This window comes from Arachis ipaensis, chromosome B5 (assembly GCF_059453495.1).
Source record: "Arachis ipaensis isolate K30076 ecotype BB chromosome B5, ASM5945349v1, whole genome shotgun sequence".
Lineage (NCBI taxonomy): Eukaryota > Viridiplantae > Streptophyta > Magnoliopsida > Fabales > Fabaceae > Arachis > Arachis ipaensis.
In genome coordinates this window covers 41,873,309-41,891,026 of record NC_142440.1, presented here as the reverse complement: position 1 = coordinate 41,891,026, position 17,718 = coordinate 41,873,309, and the positions used below count along the sequence as shown (strand labels likewise).

At 39.3% G+C, this 17,718-nt stretch overlaps 1 non-coding gene across 1 annotated transcript; it reads left to right on the top strand.

Moving 5' to 3' along the window:
* Positions 1-17,199: 17,199 nt before the first annotated feature.
* Positions 17,200-17,306, top strand: LOC148563971 (small nucleolar RNA R71). Its single transcript, XR_015884023.1, has one exon. It is a non-coding gene; the product is annotated as a small nucleolar RNA R71 (small nucleolar RNA).
* The last annotated feature ends 412 nt before the right edge of the window (positions 17,307-17,718 follow it).

Sequence of the window (17,718 nt, the reverse complement as noted above, 5' to 3'; positions counted from 1 at the left end):
GGTTATGGAAAAACAAAAAGTAATGCTTTTACCACACCAAACTTAAAAGAAGAAAGAAAGAAGGAGAAGAAGAAGAAAAATGGAGGAGAGGGAGAGAGGTGTGTATTCGGCCAAGGGGAAGAAGAGAGGGTTGTGTTGTGTGAAAATAAAGAAGGAATGAGAGGTTTATATAGGAGTGGGTGGAGGTTTAGGGTTTGGCCATTAGGGTTGGGTGTGGGAGGGAAAAGAATTTGAATTTCGGAGGTAGGTGGGGTTTATGGGGAAGAGTGGAGGGATGTGAGTGGTTAAGAGGTGATGGGGAAGAGTGATTTGGGGAAGAAGGTTATGAAAAGGGGAGAAGTGGAGAGAAGAAGAGGTGGGGTAGGTGAGGATCCTGTGGGGTCCACAGATCTAGTGGGGTCAAGGACTTAACATCCCTGCTCTAATTAGGCGTGCAAAACGCCCTTTGTATGCAATACTGGCGTTTAACGCCAGACTGCTGCCTGTTTTTGGCGTTAAACGCCCAAATGTAGCCTGTTTCTGGCGTGTAACGCCACTTCCATGCTCTGTTCTGGCGTTAAACGCCAGTCTGGTGCTTGTTTCTGGCGTTTAACGCCAGCTTGATGCTTCTTTCTGGCATTAAATGCCAGTTTGATGCTTCTTACTGGCGTTTAAATGCCAGTAAGCTCTTCCTCCAGGGTGAGCTATTTTTAATGCTGTTTTTCATTCTATTTTTGATTTTTCAGTAGTTTTTCTGACTCCACATGATTATCAACCTAAAAAAAATATAAAATAACAATAGAAAATAAATAGATATATTTAAATAACATTGGGTTGCCTCCCAACAAGCGCTTCTTTAAAGTCAATAGCTTGACAGTGAGCTCTCATGGAGCCTCACAGACATTCAGAGCATTGTTGGAACCTCCCAACACCAAACTTAGAGTTTGAATGTGGGGGTTCAACACCAAACTTAGAGTTTGGTTGTGGCCTCCCAACACCAAACTTAGAGCTTGACTGTGGGGGCTTTGGTTGACTCTGTAGTGAGAGAAGCTTTTCATGCTTACTCTCCATGGTTACAGATGGAGATCCTTGAGTTTTAAACACAAGGTTGTCCTCATTCAGTTGAAGGACCAATTCTCCTCTGTCCACATCAATCACAGCTCTTGCTGTGGCTAGGAAGGGTCTTCCAAGGATGATGGATTCATCCTCATCCTTCCCAGTGTCTAGGATTATGAAATCAGCAAGGATGTAAAGGCCTTCAACCTTTACTAGCACGTCCTCTACTAGTCCATAAGCCTATTTTCTTGAGTTGTCTGCCATCTCTAATGAGATTCTGGCAGCTTGCACCTCAAAGATACCAAGTTTCTCCATTATAGAGAGTGGCATTAAGTTTATTCCTGACCCCAGGTCACACAGAGCCTTCTCAAAGGTCATGGTGCCTATGTTATAGGGAATTAGGAATTTACCAGGATCCTGTTTCTTTTGAGGTAGAGTTTGCTGAACCAAGGCATTTAGTTCCTTGATGAGCAATAGAGGTTCATCCTCCCAAGTCTCATTACCAAATAATTTGGCATTCAGCTTCATGATTGCTCCTAAATATTGAGCAACTTGCTCTTCAGCAATGTCTTCATCTTCTTCAGAAGATGAATAGTCATCAGAGCTCATGAATGGTAAAAAGAGGTTCAATGGAATCTCTATGGTTTCTAGATGAGCCTCAGATTCCTTTGGTTCCTCAAAGGGAAATTCCTTATTAGTCAGTGAACGTCCCAGGAGGTCTTCCTCACTAGGATTCACGTCCTCCACCTCCTCTTTGGGTTCGGCCACACCAAGCAGGATAATGGTCTTGCACTCTCTTTTTGGATTCTCTTCTGTGTTGCTTGGGAGAGTACTAGGAGGGGTTTCAGTGACTCTTTTACTCAGCTGGCCCAGTTGTGCCTCCAAATTTCTATGGAGGACCTTGTTTCATTCATGAAATTTAGAGTGGCCTTAGATAGATTAGAGACTATATTTGCTAAGTTAGATGGATTCTGCTCAGAATTCTCTGTCAGTTGCTGAGTGGATGATAGAAAAGGCTTGCTATTGCTAAACCTGTTTCTTCCACCATTGTTAAAGCCTTGTTGAGGATTTTGTTGATCCTTCCATGAGAATTTTGGATGATTTCTCCATGAGGGATTATAGGTATTTCCATAGGGTTCCCCCATGTAATTCACCTCTGCTATTGCAGGGTTCTCAAGATCATAAGCTTCTTCTTTAGAAGATGCCTCTTGAGTACTGTTGGATGCAGTTTAAAATCCATTCAGACTCTGAGAAATCATATTGACTTGCTGAGTCAATATTTTATTCTGAGCTAATATGACATTCAGAGTATCAATTTCAAGAACTCCCTTCTTCTGAGGTGTCCCATTACTCACAGGATTCCTTTCAGAAGTGTACATGAACTGGTTATTTGCAACCATGTCAATGAGTTCCTGAGCTTCTGCATGCGTTTTCTTTAGGTGAATGGATCCACCTGCAGAATGGTCCAATGACATCTTTGATAATTCAGACAGACCATCATAGAATATATCTAAGATGGTCCATTCTGAAAGCATGTCAGAAGGACACTTTTTGGTCAGTTGCTTGTATCTCTCCCAAGCTTCTTATAGGGATTCGCCTTCTTTCTGTTTGAAGGTTTGAACATCCACTCTAAACTTGCTAAGCTTTTGAGGAGGAAAGAACTTGGCTAAGAAAGCCATGACCAGCTTATCCCAAGAGTTCAGGCTATCTTTAGGTTGAGAGTCCAACCATATTCTAGCTTTGTCCCTTACAGCAAACGGGAAAAGCATAAGCCTGTAGACCTTGGGATCAACCCCATTGGTCTTAATAGTCTCACAGATTTGCAAGAATTTAGTTAAGAACTGAAGAGGATCTTCTGATGGAAGTCTATGAAACTTGCAGTTCTGCTGCATCAGAGAAACTAATTGAGGCTTTAGTTCAAAATTGTTTGCTCCAATGGCAGGGATTGAGACGCTTCTTCCATGTAAATTGGAATTTAGTGCAGTAAAGTCACCAAGCATCTTCCTTGCATTGTTATTATTTTCGGCCATGTCTCCTTCTTTTTCAACAATTTCTGTCAGATTTTCTCCAGAGAGTTGTGCTTTAGCTTCCCTTAGCTTCCTCTTCAGAGTCCTTTCAGGTTCAAGATCAGCTTCAACAAGAATGTTCTTATCCTTGTTCCTGCTCATATGAAAAAGAAGAGAACACAATAGAAAATATGGAATCCTCTATGTCACAGTATAGAGATTCCTTTATGTGAGTAAAAGAGAAGGAGACTAAGAAAGAAAAGATAAGAATTCGAACACAGAGGAGAAGAGTTGGTTCGAATTTTGAGTAGAAGAGAAGTGTTAGTAGATAAGTAAATAATTAGAAGGAGATGAGAGAGGGAAGAATTCGAAAATAAAATAAAATAAAATAAAAATATTTTTGTTTTTAATTTAAAATTAAAGTTAAAATTCGAAAATCTTAAGAAGAAAAATGAAATTAAATTAAAATTTAAAACACTTAGTTAATTAAAAAGGAATTTTGAAAAAGAGGTTAGTGATTTTCGAAAATTAGAGAGAGAGAATTAGTTAGGTAGTTTTGAAAAAGATAAGAATCAAACAAGATAAGATTAATTGAAAAAAGAGATTTGAAAATCAATTTTGGAAAGATAAGAAGTTAGAAAGGATTTTGAAATTGATTTTGAAAAAGATATGATTGAAAATTTATTTTGAAAAAGATTGAAAGGGAAATTAAAAAGATTTGATTTTGAAATTAATTTTTAAAAAGTTATGATTGAAATTAAAAAGATTTAAATCGGAAATTAGAAAGATTTAATTTTTGAAATTAAAGTTGATTACTTGACTAAAAAGAGACTAAAAGATATGATTTTATAATTTAAAGATTGAACCTTTCTTAATAGGCAAGTAACAACTTGAAAAATTTTTGAATTAAAACATTAAATGTTAGTGAGATTTTCAAAAATATAAAATAAAGATAAGAAAAAGATTTTGAAAATCAAAATTTAAAATTTTAAAAAATATTGGAAAAAAATGAAAAAGATTTTATTTTTGAAAAAGATTTGAAAAAGATAGAATTTTTTAAATTGAAAATTGACTTGACTAATAAGAAACAATTGAATTTTAAAACTTTATGACTAAATCAATTCAAATTTTCGAAAATTATGAGCAAAATAAAGGAAAGATATTTTTTTATTTTTGAATTTTTAATGAAGAAAGAGAAAAACACAAAATTGAAACAAAACATGAAAATTATGAATCAAAACAACTAATGCATGCAAGAACACTTTGAATGCCAAGATGAACACCAAGAACACTTTGAAGATCAAGATGAACATCAAGACTTATTTTTTTTTTAAAAAAATTTTTTAGAAAAGAAAAACATGCAAGACACCAAACTTATAAATTTACAAAAATTTGACACTAACAAATTGAAAATACATATGAAAAACAAGAAAAGACACAAAACATGAAAATGCAAAGATCAAACAAGGAAATTCATCAAGAACAACTTGAAGATTATGAAGAACATAAGATGAATTTTAGAAAATAAGAAGAATGCAATTGACACCAAACTTAAAATTTGATACTAAACTCAAACAAGAAACACAAAATATTTTTGGTTTTATGATTTTGTTAAAATTTTTTGGATTTTTCAAAAATTATTTGGAAAAAAAAATAAGAAACTCAAAATTTTTAATAAAGATTCCAGGAATCATGCAATGTTAGTCTAAAGCTTCAGTCTAAAGAGATTAGACAGGGCAGAATAAGCTTCAGCAGGACATTACATATAACAGCCAAATTGATGGGAATCAACTGACTCCTGTGATGATAAAAGCATCATCTGAAACTCTAGAATTCATTCTTAAAAATTCTGAAAAACATATAATAATTTATTTATTATTTTTTTTTTGAAAATTTTTCGAAAATAAAAAAAGAATAAAAACAAAAACTTAAAATTAAAATAAAATTACCTAATCTGAGCAACAAGATGAACCGTTAGTTGTCCAAACTCGAACAATCCCCGGCAACGGCGCCAAAAACTTGATGCGCAGAAATCGTGATCGTTCATTCCTTGGTAACGGTGCTGAAAACTTAATACGCACGTTCATAATCTTAGTTCTTTGTCACAACTTCGCACAACTAACCAACAAGTGCACTGGGTCGTCCAAGTAATAAACCTTACGTGAGTAAGGGTCGATCCCACGGAGATTGTCGGCTTGAAGCAAGCTATGGTCACCTTGTAAATCTCAGTCAGGCGGATTCAAATGGTTATGGTGAATTGATAATTAAAATATAAAATAGGATAGAAATGCTTATGTAATTCATTGGTGAGAATTTCAGATAAGCGTATAGAGATGCTTTTGTTCCTCTTGAACCTTTGCTTTCCTGCTGTCTTCATCCAATCATTCCTACTCCTTTTCATGGCAAGCTTTATGTAGGGCATCACCGTTGTCAATGGCTACTTCCCGTCCTCTCAGTGAAAATGGTCCAACATGCTCTATCACCGCACGGCTAATCATCTGTCAGTTCTCGATCATACTGGAATAGGATTTAGTAATCCTTTTGCGTCTGTCACTACGCCCAGCACTCGCGAGTTTGAAGCTCATGACAGCCATCCCTTCCCGGATCCTACTCGGAATACCACAGACAAGGTTTAGACTTTCCGGATCTCAAGAATAGCCGCCAATAATTCTAGCTTATACCACGAAGACTCTGATCTCACAATCAGGAGGCTAAGAGATACACATTCAAGCTTGTTTACATGTAGAACAGAAGTGTTTGTCAGGCACGCGTTCATAAGTTAGAATAATGATGAGAGTCACATAATCATCACATTCATCATGTTCTTGTGTGCGAATGAATATCTTAGAGAAGAAATAGGCTTGAATTGAATAGAAAAATAGTAGTAATTTGCATTAATTCATGAGGAACAGCAGAGCTCCACACCTTAATCTATGGTGTGTAGAAACTGTACCGTTGAAAATACATAAGTGATGAAGGTGCAGGCATGGCCGAGAGGCCAGCCTCCAAAATGTGATCAAAGGATCAAAAGATAATCCAAAGATATATAAAGAATAGTAAAAAAGTTCTATTTATACTAAACTAGTTACTAGGGTTATAGAAATTAGTAAATGATGCAGAAATTCACTTCCAGGCCCACTTGGTGTGTGCTTGGGCTGAGTATTGAAGCTTTCACATGCAGAGGTCTTTCTTGGAGTTAAACACCAGTTTGTAACCTGTTTCTGGTGTTTAACTCTGCTTTGCAACCTGTTTCTGGCGTTTAACTCTAGAATAGGGCAGAGAGCTGGCATTGAACGCCAGTTTGCGTTGTCTAAACTCGGGAAAAGTATGGACTATTATATGTTGCTGGAAAGCCCTGGATGTCTACTTTCCAACGCAATTGAGATCGCGCCATTTAGACTTTTGTAGCTCCAGAAAATCCACTTTGAGTGCAGGGAGGTCAGAATCCGACAGCATCTGCAGTCCTTCTTCAGCCTCTGAATCTGATTTTTGCTCAAGTTCCTCAATTTCAGCTAGAAAATACCTGAAATCACAAAAAAAAAAAAAACACAAACTCATAGTAAAGTCCAGAAATGTGATTTTTATTTAAAAACTAATAAAAATATACTAAAAACTAACTAAATCATACTAAAAACTATGTAAAAACAATGCCAAAAAGCGTATAAATTATCCGCTCATGAATACCTCTCAACCAGCAAAAACCCGCCTCATCAATTTAGAAAGGTTTTCACAAAATTAGAATAAAAATACTGGGAGTATGAGTCCTATGTCGTCTCCCAACGAGTTGACAAAAGGGTGCTAATTTATTAATCAGGAGTTTTTTGGGTAATTTTGAGTATGGGCAATGGGCAAATAAATAATTCTAAATTAAAGCAATGAAAATTAAAAGAGATTTATAATATTCAAAATAAAAGGCCTTGACTGGGGGAATGATTAATTGTAAGTTCTATCCTTGTTGGAATTCTCTCAAGTGTAGTATAAAGAGGTTGTTATTTTCACTTAGTTAACCCTTACTAAATAAAGGAAAGTCAAGTGATTGAGCTAACTCTTATTCGTAAATCCTAGTCCTCTCCCTTGGGAAGGTCTAGCGTTAGTAAATACAGAATTAGCCAACAACTTCCAATTTAACTAATCACTTGAGCATTCCAACTCAAGTGTCTCCTTTTAATCAACCCCCATGTCAAGTTGGGAATCTACTCCATTGACATGAGAATTACTTGCATAGAATTAAAAAGGGGTAAAAGAAAGACATGATAAATAATAACTACAATTTAATAAAAAGTAAAAGTAATCCTTTGCATTAATAAATTCTGAAAATAATCCAATTGTAACTCTAAACAAGAATTAAGAATATGGAATAATAAAGGAGTAAGAAAACAAACTAGAATAAAATCTTCAACAGAGGTGATGACTCTTCAATATCCAAAGCAAAAGCAATAAACTATGAATGTAAAGAAAACCTAGAGGAAGAGTAATTTTCACTCCAGATTCAGATCTAAAACTAAAACTACGCTAATGAGAATGAGTGTTGAGTCTCTGCACGTTTCCTGGCTCTCGTCTGTGTTTCTGGGCCGAAAACTGGGTCAAAACTCGGCCCGAAATTGCCCCCAGCATTTTCTGTTATTTCTGTAGATCGCGCATGTCACGCGTATGCGTCAGTCACGCGTACGCGTCGCTGGTCATTTTTGCGTGTCACGCGTGCACAACAGTCACGCGCGCGCGTCTTTGTGCAGACTCCAATCCATGCGTACACGTCAGGCACGCGCACGCGTCTCTGCAAATTTCTCCATATCGCGCGCTTGCGTGAGCCATGCATGCGCGTCGATGCTCGCTGGTTATCTCCTTAGTTTCTTGTGTTCCTTCCATTTTTTGCAAGCTTCCTCTCCATTCTCTAAGCCATTCCTGCCCTATAAATCCTGAAACACTTAACACACAGATCACGACATCAAATGGTATAAAGGAGAATTACAATACACAAATTAAAGATTCTAGAAAGCAAGTTTTCAACCATAGAGTAATACTAGGAAAGAGTTGTAAAATCATGCAAATCATATGAATAAGTGGGTAAGGACTTGATAAAAACCACTCAAATGAGCACAAGATAAACCATAAAATAGTGGTTTATCATCCTCCCCACACTTAAACATTAGCATGTCCTCATGCTTAGCTCAAGGAGATAAACTAAATGAGTAGGGAAAAGTAAGACTCATGCAATGCAATGCAACCTATGTATGAATGCAACTACATGCTAAGATGATTCTGTCTATCTGGTTGAAAACAAAAAAGTTCTCCACAAATATAAATCAAATTCCACTAATTCAAATCATACAGTAAAGACAAGTAGACTTGTGAGAAGATAGCTCATAAAAGCAGGGAACATAGAATCAAGCATTGAACTCTCACTGGTGGTGTATATGCACTCTAGTCACTCAAGTGTATAGGGTAATCACTCTGCTCTTCTCTAATCATGCTTTCTAAACCTTGTTCTTCACCTAACCAATCAACAAGTATTTAATGTACCAATGCAAACATCATGAGGTCTTTTCAATGTTGTAATGGGGCTAAGGTAAAGGTAATGGTATATATATATGGCTAAGTGAGCTATAAATTGAATCTTTGAATAACCTAAGCTCTCACCTATACACACACACACACACTATATACTTTTAAATTCATGCCTAGCTACCCAAAATTCCCACTTTTGCATTACATACTCATGCATCAACTCTTCTTTTAATTTGTATCACATATGCATTGATCTTTTCATTAACTTAACTTAGCATTGGGGTAATTTTGTCCCCTTATTCATTTATTTATTTATCTAATTGAATATTTTTGGTTTTTTTTATAAAAGTAAACATAACATTATCAATGCACATGGATTTTTAATTTTTCTGGTCTTACATGAGTAGGTACCCAAATTCCCAATATTTTATCATTTAAGCACTGTACACTTTCATTAACCCAAGTTCCCACAGTTTTTCCCACACTTAGTTGATACACAATCTCTATCTTAAGCTAACCAAAGATTCAATTTGGGGTAATTAATTTGTTTTTCCGCTTAAGGCTAGTGATGTGGTAAAATATAGAATAAAGGTGGATAAAAAGGCTCAAAGTGGCTAACAAAGGTGACATAAAATGGTAGGCTATTTGGGATAAGTGAGCTAATAAATCAATAGCCTCAATCATATGCATGCATATAACACATTAAACATTGGACATATAGGATGGAACAAAATATAGATTACGATCATAGAGAAGAAAACACACAAGAATAAAATATTATGGTTAAATAACGTAACCATGTAATTAAGCTCAAATCTCACAGGTTGTGTGTTCTAACTTTAAATTATGTTCCAATTTACAGTTTTCAAACAAGTTTTAACACAAAAGTTTTGATTTAAATTAGTAAAATTTTTCAAAAAATAGGGTCTTAAAAAGAAACTTATTATTTTTCAACCAAATAGAACATGCATGCAAACACTTATTACTATGCAAACTATCCTATCCTAACAAAAGAAAAATAACTTATTGGTGTTAAGAAAGAGAAATTACCTCTGGAAGTCAGGTACTGAGCGACCTCCCCACACTTAAAGCTTGGCACCGTCCTCTGTGCCATCAGTCAGGAACAAAGGGGGGTTGGTAACAGCATCTCCACAGTCGGGGTCGTCATGGCTCCCGGTGCTGGTAGGTAAGGTGGAGTTCGGAGTGTCTGGTTCTTCTTCAGGTGGGTGGTTGCCAACAATAAGCTCCTTAAGGTATGTAAATCGGCGCTTGTTACGGCGCTCCATTTCCTTTCCCTGCCAGTCAAGCCGGTCAAACCTCTGAAGTATCTGTAGGAGTAGCTGATTTGATGAAGGTTCCTGTGATGTGGAAGGAGAAGGGATATCTTTCGCCGGTTCTGTGGTCCAGTTGATAGTGGCTGCTGGAGGTTTGATGTACTTCCCGTTGGGGACGTACTGATCATCCCGTGGAAGTATGGTCCTGGTATCCCCAGGTCTGTAGGAAACTCCGGCTGCTGAAACTAGATCTGAAACCAAGGCGGGAAAAAGTAGGTTGCCTGCAATTTGTTCGTGTCCCATGCTATCCCGGAGGTGTCTTGGTAAGTTGAGAGGCTGGTCTGGAAGGACACACCTGAGAAGAACAGCCATATCTGCAGTGAAGGAAGACTCGTGAGTGCTCGAAAAGACGTAGTGGGACATAATCTGTGCCCACACTCGAGCCTCCAAGGTGAGTGCTGAAGCTAATATTCCCTTAGATCGGGATCGATGGTATCCATAGATCCATCTGCTGCCAGGTTGTGCTATAACTCTGAGAACAGCGTCCCAGCCAAATTGGTATGTCTGGCACTTGAAAATGGCTTCTTGGTATGCGTCCAATCCTTCTGCAGTAGGGGGAATATTTAAGGCTTGCTGAATGGCCTCTTTGGAAATAGGGACTTGCTTCTGACGGACATAGACAGACTGCAGAGTTGGCATGTGGAAATTAGAGTAGAATTCAACTACCCATGAAAGGTTAACCTGCCGTGGCTGTCTCCGTAGGAATCCCCATTGTCTGCTCTCAATGCGGGGCTCATCAAACTCAACAATGTAGGTCAGGAGGATTAGTAGGTGCTCATTCTTATAGTTCCGCTCAGCCAGGATGGGGAACATCTGCTCACAGTAGCGGTTAGCGAACCGCGTAGTGTCCTTTGCTGGATAGGCTTTCTCTTTTTCATCGACCTTGATGATCCTCTTGACTCGCTTTGTTGAGGGCTTTACTGCTGTTGAAGATGGTTCCGTAGTTAGTGCTCTTTTTGTTCCTTTCCTTGCCGGTGGTTTGGGAGTAGCTTTCTCTTTACCCTTCTTGGTGGCCATCCTAAAAAAGGAAAAGGAAAGTAACATTTAAAGCTAAGGGTTAGAGCAAGGAAGGGACGGTACAAGTGATAATCAATGCCAAGGTAAAGAAGGATGTCGTTAACACATGGTCGCGACTACATGTGCTAAGTTCATCAATGGGAATATAGCAAGTGCATGTTATGGCAAGAAGATGCAAGATGTTTATTGACATGCCGGCAAAGGCATGAGTAGCATAGATCAAGCATTAATTGCCCAATTTGATTATCAAATGTTTCAAACTAACAATCTATTTGTATTGACAATTATATTCAATCAATAAAACATTTAGTATGCATGGTAGATATGTGATTGAAAGTATTAAATTTGAACATACAAACAACCCAAAAATAATTATTGATAATTGTCAAACAAATCCTTAATAATCCACAAGCAATTATAGAAGAAAATAATCACCCAATTAAATTTCTAACACCAATCAAAAGAATGTAAAAAGAAAAAGAAAGACAAAGAAAACATAGATAATGAAATTAAAAAGAAAAAGAAGAAGAAAACATAAATAAATATAATAATGGAAAAGGAAAAGGGGGAAAAGAACCTTGATGAAGAAGATGAAGAAGGGGGGAGAAAGTAGTAGAAAGTAAGAGAGAATAAAGAAGAAAGAAGGAAGAAGAAAGAATTAGGATTGGGGGAGAAAAGATAAGAATTCTGGTGCAGATCTAGTTAAACTGTGCGTCGCATGCAACGTGGACGTGTGTATCACGCGTTCACGTGGGTTGCGCTATTTCCATGTGACGCGTCCGCATGAGGGATGCGTACGTGTGAAATGAATTGTGCTATTGGCGCGAGAGCAGCCTCACGTACGCACAACTCTCTGTTTTAATATGCACATTTCCAAAATTTTGGGTGACGCGTGCGCGCAAGGGACGCGCACGCGTGAATGCCCTGATTTGGAAAAATGACGCGTACGCGTGAGGGACGCATACGCATGATAAGATTTGTACTTCTAGCACAATTTCAGCATCAAGGCATCACAACTCTTTGGCCATACACCCCTTTACGTCGATTTTTGCAGGGTCACGCGTGCGCGTGGGTGAGGCGCATGCGTGGAAGGCTGATTTTGCAAGTGATGTGAACACGTCAGGGACGCGTACGCGTGGGCATGTTTGTGCCTAAGGCACGCCTCCAGCCATGCTCCCGCGCAACTCTCTATTTCGTTCTTCTTTGCTTCGTATGCACATATGACGCGTACGCGTCAGCGACACTCGCGCGTCGCGTGCCCCTTTTTTTTATGCAGAATGCAAATGCAAATGTAGACTATATACAGAGATTATGAGAAGAGTCACTAAGAAAAATAAAGTAGAATAAAATAAAATAAAACTAAGACTGAAATGGAACGATCATACCATGGTGGGTTGTCTCCCACCTAGCACTTTGCTTTTACGTCCTTAAGTTTGACGGTCTTCAGGTTCATTCTGCTTCTGTTAGTGGGTCTTCCAAGAGGAAGACCTCTAACTCTTTGTGTTCCTTCATCCTTTCACTATGATAAAGCTTTAAGCGATGTCCATTGACCTTGATGTAATTGGAACTTGAAGGATGACGCAGGTGGAAGACGCTGTATGGCTCTGCTTTCTCCACTCTGTAGGGACCTTCCCATCTAGATCTCAGCTTTTCTGGCATGAGTCTCAACCTGGAGTTGTAAAGGAGAACCAGATCTCCTGGTCTAAACTCTCTTCTCTTGATATGCTTGTCATGCACAGCCTTTATCTTCTCTTTGTATAATCTGGAGTTATCATAAGCTTCGAGTCGAAGGGTCTCCAATTCTGCCAGTTGCAGCTTCCTTTCAGCACCAGCTTGCTCAAAATTCATGTTGCACTCCCTCACAGCCCAGAAAGCCTTGTGTTCCACCTTTACTGGAAGGTAGCAAGCCTTTCCGTACACTAAGCGGAAGGGGCTCATCCCAATGGGTGTCTTGTACGCTGTCCGATACGCCCAAAGCGCATCTTGTAGCCTGGCACTCCAATCCTTCCTATGAGGCTTGATGATCTTCTCCAAGATACGCTTTATCTCTCTGTTAGATACCTCTGCTTGTCCATTGGTCTCAGGATGGTATGATGTTTCCACTTTGTGAACTATCCCATGTTTCTTTAGTAATCCTGCTAACCTCCTGTTACAAAAGTGAGTGCCTTGATCACTCACGATTGCTCGTGGTGATCCAAAGCGATATATAATATGGTTTATAACAAAGGAAACAACAGTGTTAGCATCATCAGTACGGGTAGGAATTGCTTCCACCCATTTAGAAACATAATCTACAGGTAACAGTATATAAAGGTAACCACCAGAATTTGGAAATGGACCCATGAAGTCAATACCCCAAACATTAAAAGTTTCACAGAAAAGTATAATCTGTTGGGGCATCTCATCCCTCTTGGATATATTCCCAAACCTTTGGCATGGGGAACAAGATTTACAAAAGGCAGCAGCATCTTTAAAAAGAGTAGGCCACCAGAATCCACAGTCTAAAATTTTTCTAGCTGTTCTTTGAGGGCCAAAATGTCCTCCACTCTCAGAAGAGTGGCAGGCCTCTAAAATAGACTGGAATTCTGATTGGGACACACACTTTCTAATTACCTGGTCAGCACCACACCTCCATAATTGGTCATCCCATATATAATATTTGGACTCGCTTTTCAGCTTGTCTCTTTGATGCTTAGTAAAATTGGGAGGGAAAGTATGGCTGACTAGATAATTAGCTACAGGTGCATACCAAGGAACTACTTCAGATACTGCGTGCAAGCTATCAAATGGAAAAGCATCATTGATAGGAGTGGAGTCATCCTTAATGTGCTCAAGGCGACTCAAGTGGTCTGCCACTAAATTTTGGTTACGACTCCTATCCTTAATTTCTAAATCAAATTCTTGCAGCAACAGTATCCAACGTATCAACCTTGGTTTGGACTCTTTTTTAGCTAATAAATATTTTAAAGCTGCATGGTCTGAGTACACTACCACCTTAGTACCAAGTAAATAGGCTCGGAATTTATCCAAAGCAAAAACAATAGCCAGAAGCTCTTTTTCATTGGTAGTTTAATTAGACTGAGCAGCGTCTAAGGTCTTAGAAGCGTAAGCAATTACGAAAGGATCCTTACCTTCGCGCTGAGCTAGCGCCGCTCCTACTGCATGGTTGGAGGCATCACACATAATCTCAAAAAGCTAGCTCCAGTCTGATCCTCTCACAATCGAAGCTTGAGTAAGGGCGATTTTCAGCTTATCAAATGCTTGCATGCAATCCTCACTGAACTCAAACTCAACATCTTTCTGCAGCAGTCTGGATAAAAGCAATGCTACCTTACTGATGTCCTTGATAAATCTCCTGTAGAAACCTGCATGGCCAAGGAAAGAACGGACTTCCCTCACGGAGGAGGGGTAAGATATACTAGAAATGACATCTACCTTTGCTGGATCTACAGAAATACCAGTATTAGAGACAACATTTCCTAGTACAATACCTTGTTTTACCATAAAGTGACATTTTTCAAAATTTAAAACAAGGTCTGAACTAACACACCTGTCTAATACTCTAGCTAAACTATCCAAGCAAAGGTTAAACGAATCATCATATACGCTGAAATCATCCATAAAAACTTCCATACGGCCCTCAATAAGATCTGAAAAGATATTCATCATGCATCTTTGGAAAGTAGCCGGTGCATTACATAGGCCAAAAGGCATCCTCTTATATGCATATGTTCCAAAGGGACATGTAAAAGTAGTCTTTTCTTGATCTTCAGGAGCTATATGAATTTGAAAGTAGCCTGTATAACCATCTAAAAAGCAGTAATGGGATTTACCTGACAGGCGATCAAGCATCTGATCAATAAATGGAAAGGGGTAATAATTCTTGCAAGTAGCTTGGTTGAGACACCTATAATCAATGCAAACTCTCAATGAATTCTGCACTCTAGTTGTCAGGAGCTCTCCATGCTCATTCTTTACTGTTGTGACTCCAGACTTCTTGGGCACTACTTGTACTGGACTGAACCATTCGCTGTCTGAGATGGGGTAAATGATATCTGCTTCAAGTAGCCTGGTCACTTCTTTCTTGACAACTTCTAAGATGGTGGGATTCAGTCTTCTTTGGGGTTGACGCACAAGCTTTGCTCCCTCTGCTAAGAATATTCTGTGCTCACAAACTCGAGGACTAATGCCTACTATATCCGCCAAGCTCTACCCAATTGTCTTCTTGTGTCTTCTCAGCACACTGAGCAGTTGCTCCTCTTGTTCGGGAGTGAGTTCCCTTGCAATGATAACTTGAAACTTCTGATTATCCTCAAGGTAAGCATACTTGAGGTGGGGTGGAAGGGGCTTTAATTCCAATATCTGCTCATGGCTGGGCTTTGGATCATCTAGAGCTAGTGATAATGGCAAAGTGTCCTCATTGTGTTCAGAGGGTGCCCCCACACTTGGACCTTGCTCCATGTGCCTCTCTTCTGCTTCTTCTTGGTGAACTTCAGCTACAATTTCCTCAATGATGTCACACTGGAAGATAGAATGATCTTTCGGAGGGTACTTCATAGCTTCATTTAAACTGAAACTTACAGCCTACCATCTATCTCAAAGGAGTAAGTTCTAGAGAATGCATCCAGCTTGAACTTTGAAGTCTTCAGGAATGGTCTTCCAAGCAGGATTGATGATGGTCTTCCTGAGTCATTAGGGGGCATTTCCAAGATATAGAAGTCAATGTGAAATGTGAGCCCCTTAATGCTCACTAGCACGTCTTCAGCAATTTCAACCACTTTAAGAATACTTTTATCTGCTAACACAAAACGAGCTGCCGACCTTTTTAAGAGAGGGAGCCTCAAAGCATCATATATAGACAAAGGCATGATACTCACACACGCTCCTAAATCACACATGCAGTCAGAAAATATTACACCTCTAATGGTATAGTTAACCATGCATGGACCTGGGTCACTACATTTTTCAGGTATACCCCCCATTAAAGCAGATATAGAACTACCTAAAGGAATAGTTTCTAGTTCATTAATTTTATCTTTATGTATGCATAAATCTTTCAGAAACTTTGCATATTTAGGTACTTGTTGAATAACATCAAAAAGGGAAACAGTTACCTCAACCTTTTTGAAAATTTCTACCATTTTGGGATCAAGTTCCATCTGCTTCCTGGACTTCCTTGCAAGGTGTGGAAATGGGATAGGAATGGCGCCACTTGCAGCTTCTGTGTCCTTTGGTGCTCCATTCCTTGGCTGAACTACTTCTTCTTCAGCCATGTCTTGTACTTCCTCTTCCTCTTCAGCATCTTCCAATTCAACAAAGTCTTCAACTGGGGCGTGTTCTTGTGGGTTTGGCTCCTCCTGGTTCCTCTCTTGCAGTGTGGTTCCGGACCTCAAAGTGATGGCATTGATGCCACCTTTGGGATTACGTAAGGGTTGAGAAGGAATTCCACTGGAGCTTGAAGGCTGGCTGGTGGGAGTAGGTAATAAATCTATCCGGGAGACGAGAGCTTGTAAAGTGGCATTCAGACCATTTAGAGTAGAGTTCAATGTAGTCTGCATGTCTTGTTGTCCTTGTGCAAGAGAACGAAGCATCTCGTCATTTGATGAGGAAGGGGGATAAGTGATCTGAGGGGCCTGTTGTTGGTTGTGCTGGGGTCCTTAGGAATGCCTTAGGTGAGGAGCTCTGTAAGGCTGGTTTTGATTTTACTGTCAGTTGTTGTTATTCCACCTCTGATTTCCATTGTTGTCTCTGCCTCCTCTTTGTAGTTGTCCCTCCAACCTTGATTAGAATTATCCCTCCAACCCTGGTTGGAATGGTCTTGCCAACCTTGGTTGTAATTGCCGCCTTGTTGATTGTATCCTTGATTCGGGCGGTCATAGAAGTTATGAGTAGCTGCCACAGTGTTGTCATCTTGTTGGAGCTGCGGGCACTCATTCGTGTAATGACTATAATTAGCACAAATTCTGCATAATCTTTGGGGGACCAACTGTTGGCTTTGTTGTGGTTGGGGAGGTCAAGTTTGTTGTTGATTCAATTGCATCTGCCTCAGTAGGTTGGTCATTTCACATATAGCTTGTGTGACGGCAGTAGTCTCACTACTAGAGGAAACCTCTGTGACAGCCTTTGAGTGGCTGTTCCTGTGCCTGTGATTTTGAGTGGACTCAGCTAGATCGCTGATCAGTTGCCATGCTTCATCTGCGGTCTTGTACTTTTTCAGAGAACCATTACTAGCACCATCCAATGTAGTTTTATCCTGAGGCTTCATGCCTTGAGTGAAGTAGCTGATCAACACTAACTTGTCAATCATATGATGAGGGCATGCGTCCAGAAGATTCTTGAAGCGCTCCCAGTACTCATAGAGAGTCTCCGATTCACCTTGAATGATGCAGGAAATCTCTTTCCTCAATCTATCTGTAACTTCAGCTGGAAAGTATTTTTCCAAGAATTCTCACCTGAGTGTATCCCAGTTGGTAACGGTCGCTTCAGGTTGGGAATAGTACCACTCCCTCGCCTTTTCCTCAAGAGAAAATGGGAAGGCGGTTAATAGAATAGAAGTTTCATTTGCACCATGATGCCTAACAGTAGAATAGGCTTTCTGAAAATTCCTGAGGTGCTTGATAGGCTCCTGAGCAGGTAAGCCATGAAACTTGGGCATCAAGTTGAATAGTGTAGTCTTCAGTTCAAAATCTGCAGCCAGATTTGGATGACGCACTTGATACGGTTGCAGAGTAAAGTCTGGGGCTTCTGCCTCCTGGAGAGTGATTGATGAGTGGATAATTTATACACTTTTTGGCATTGTTTTTAAGTAGTTTTCAGCTTGT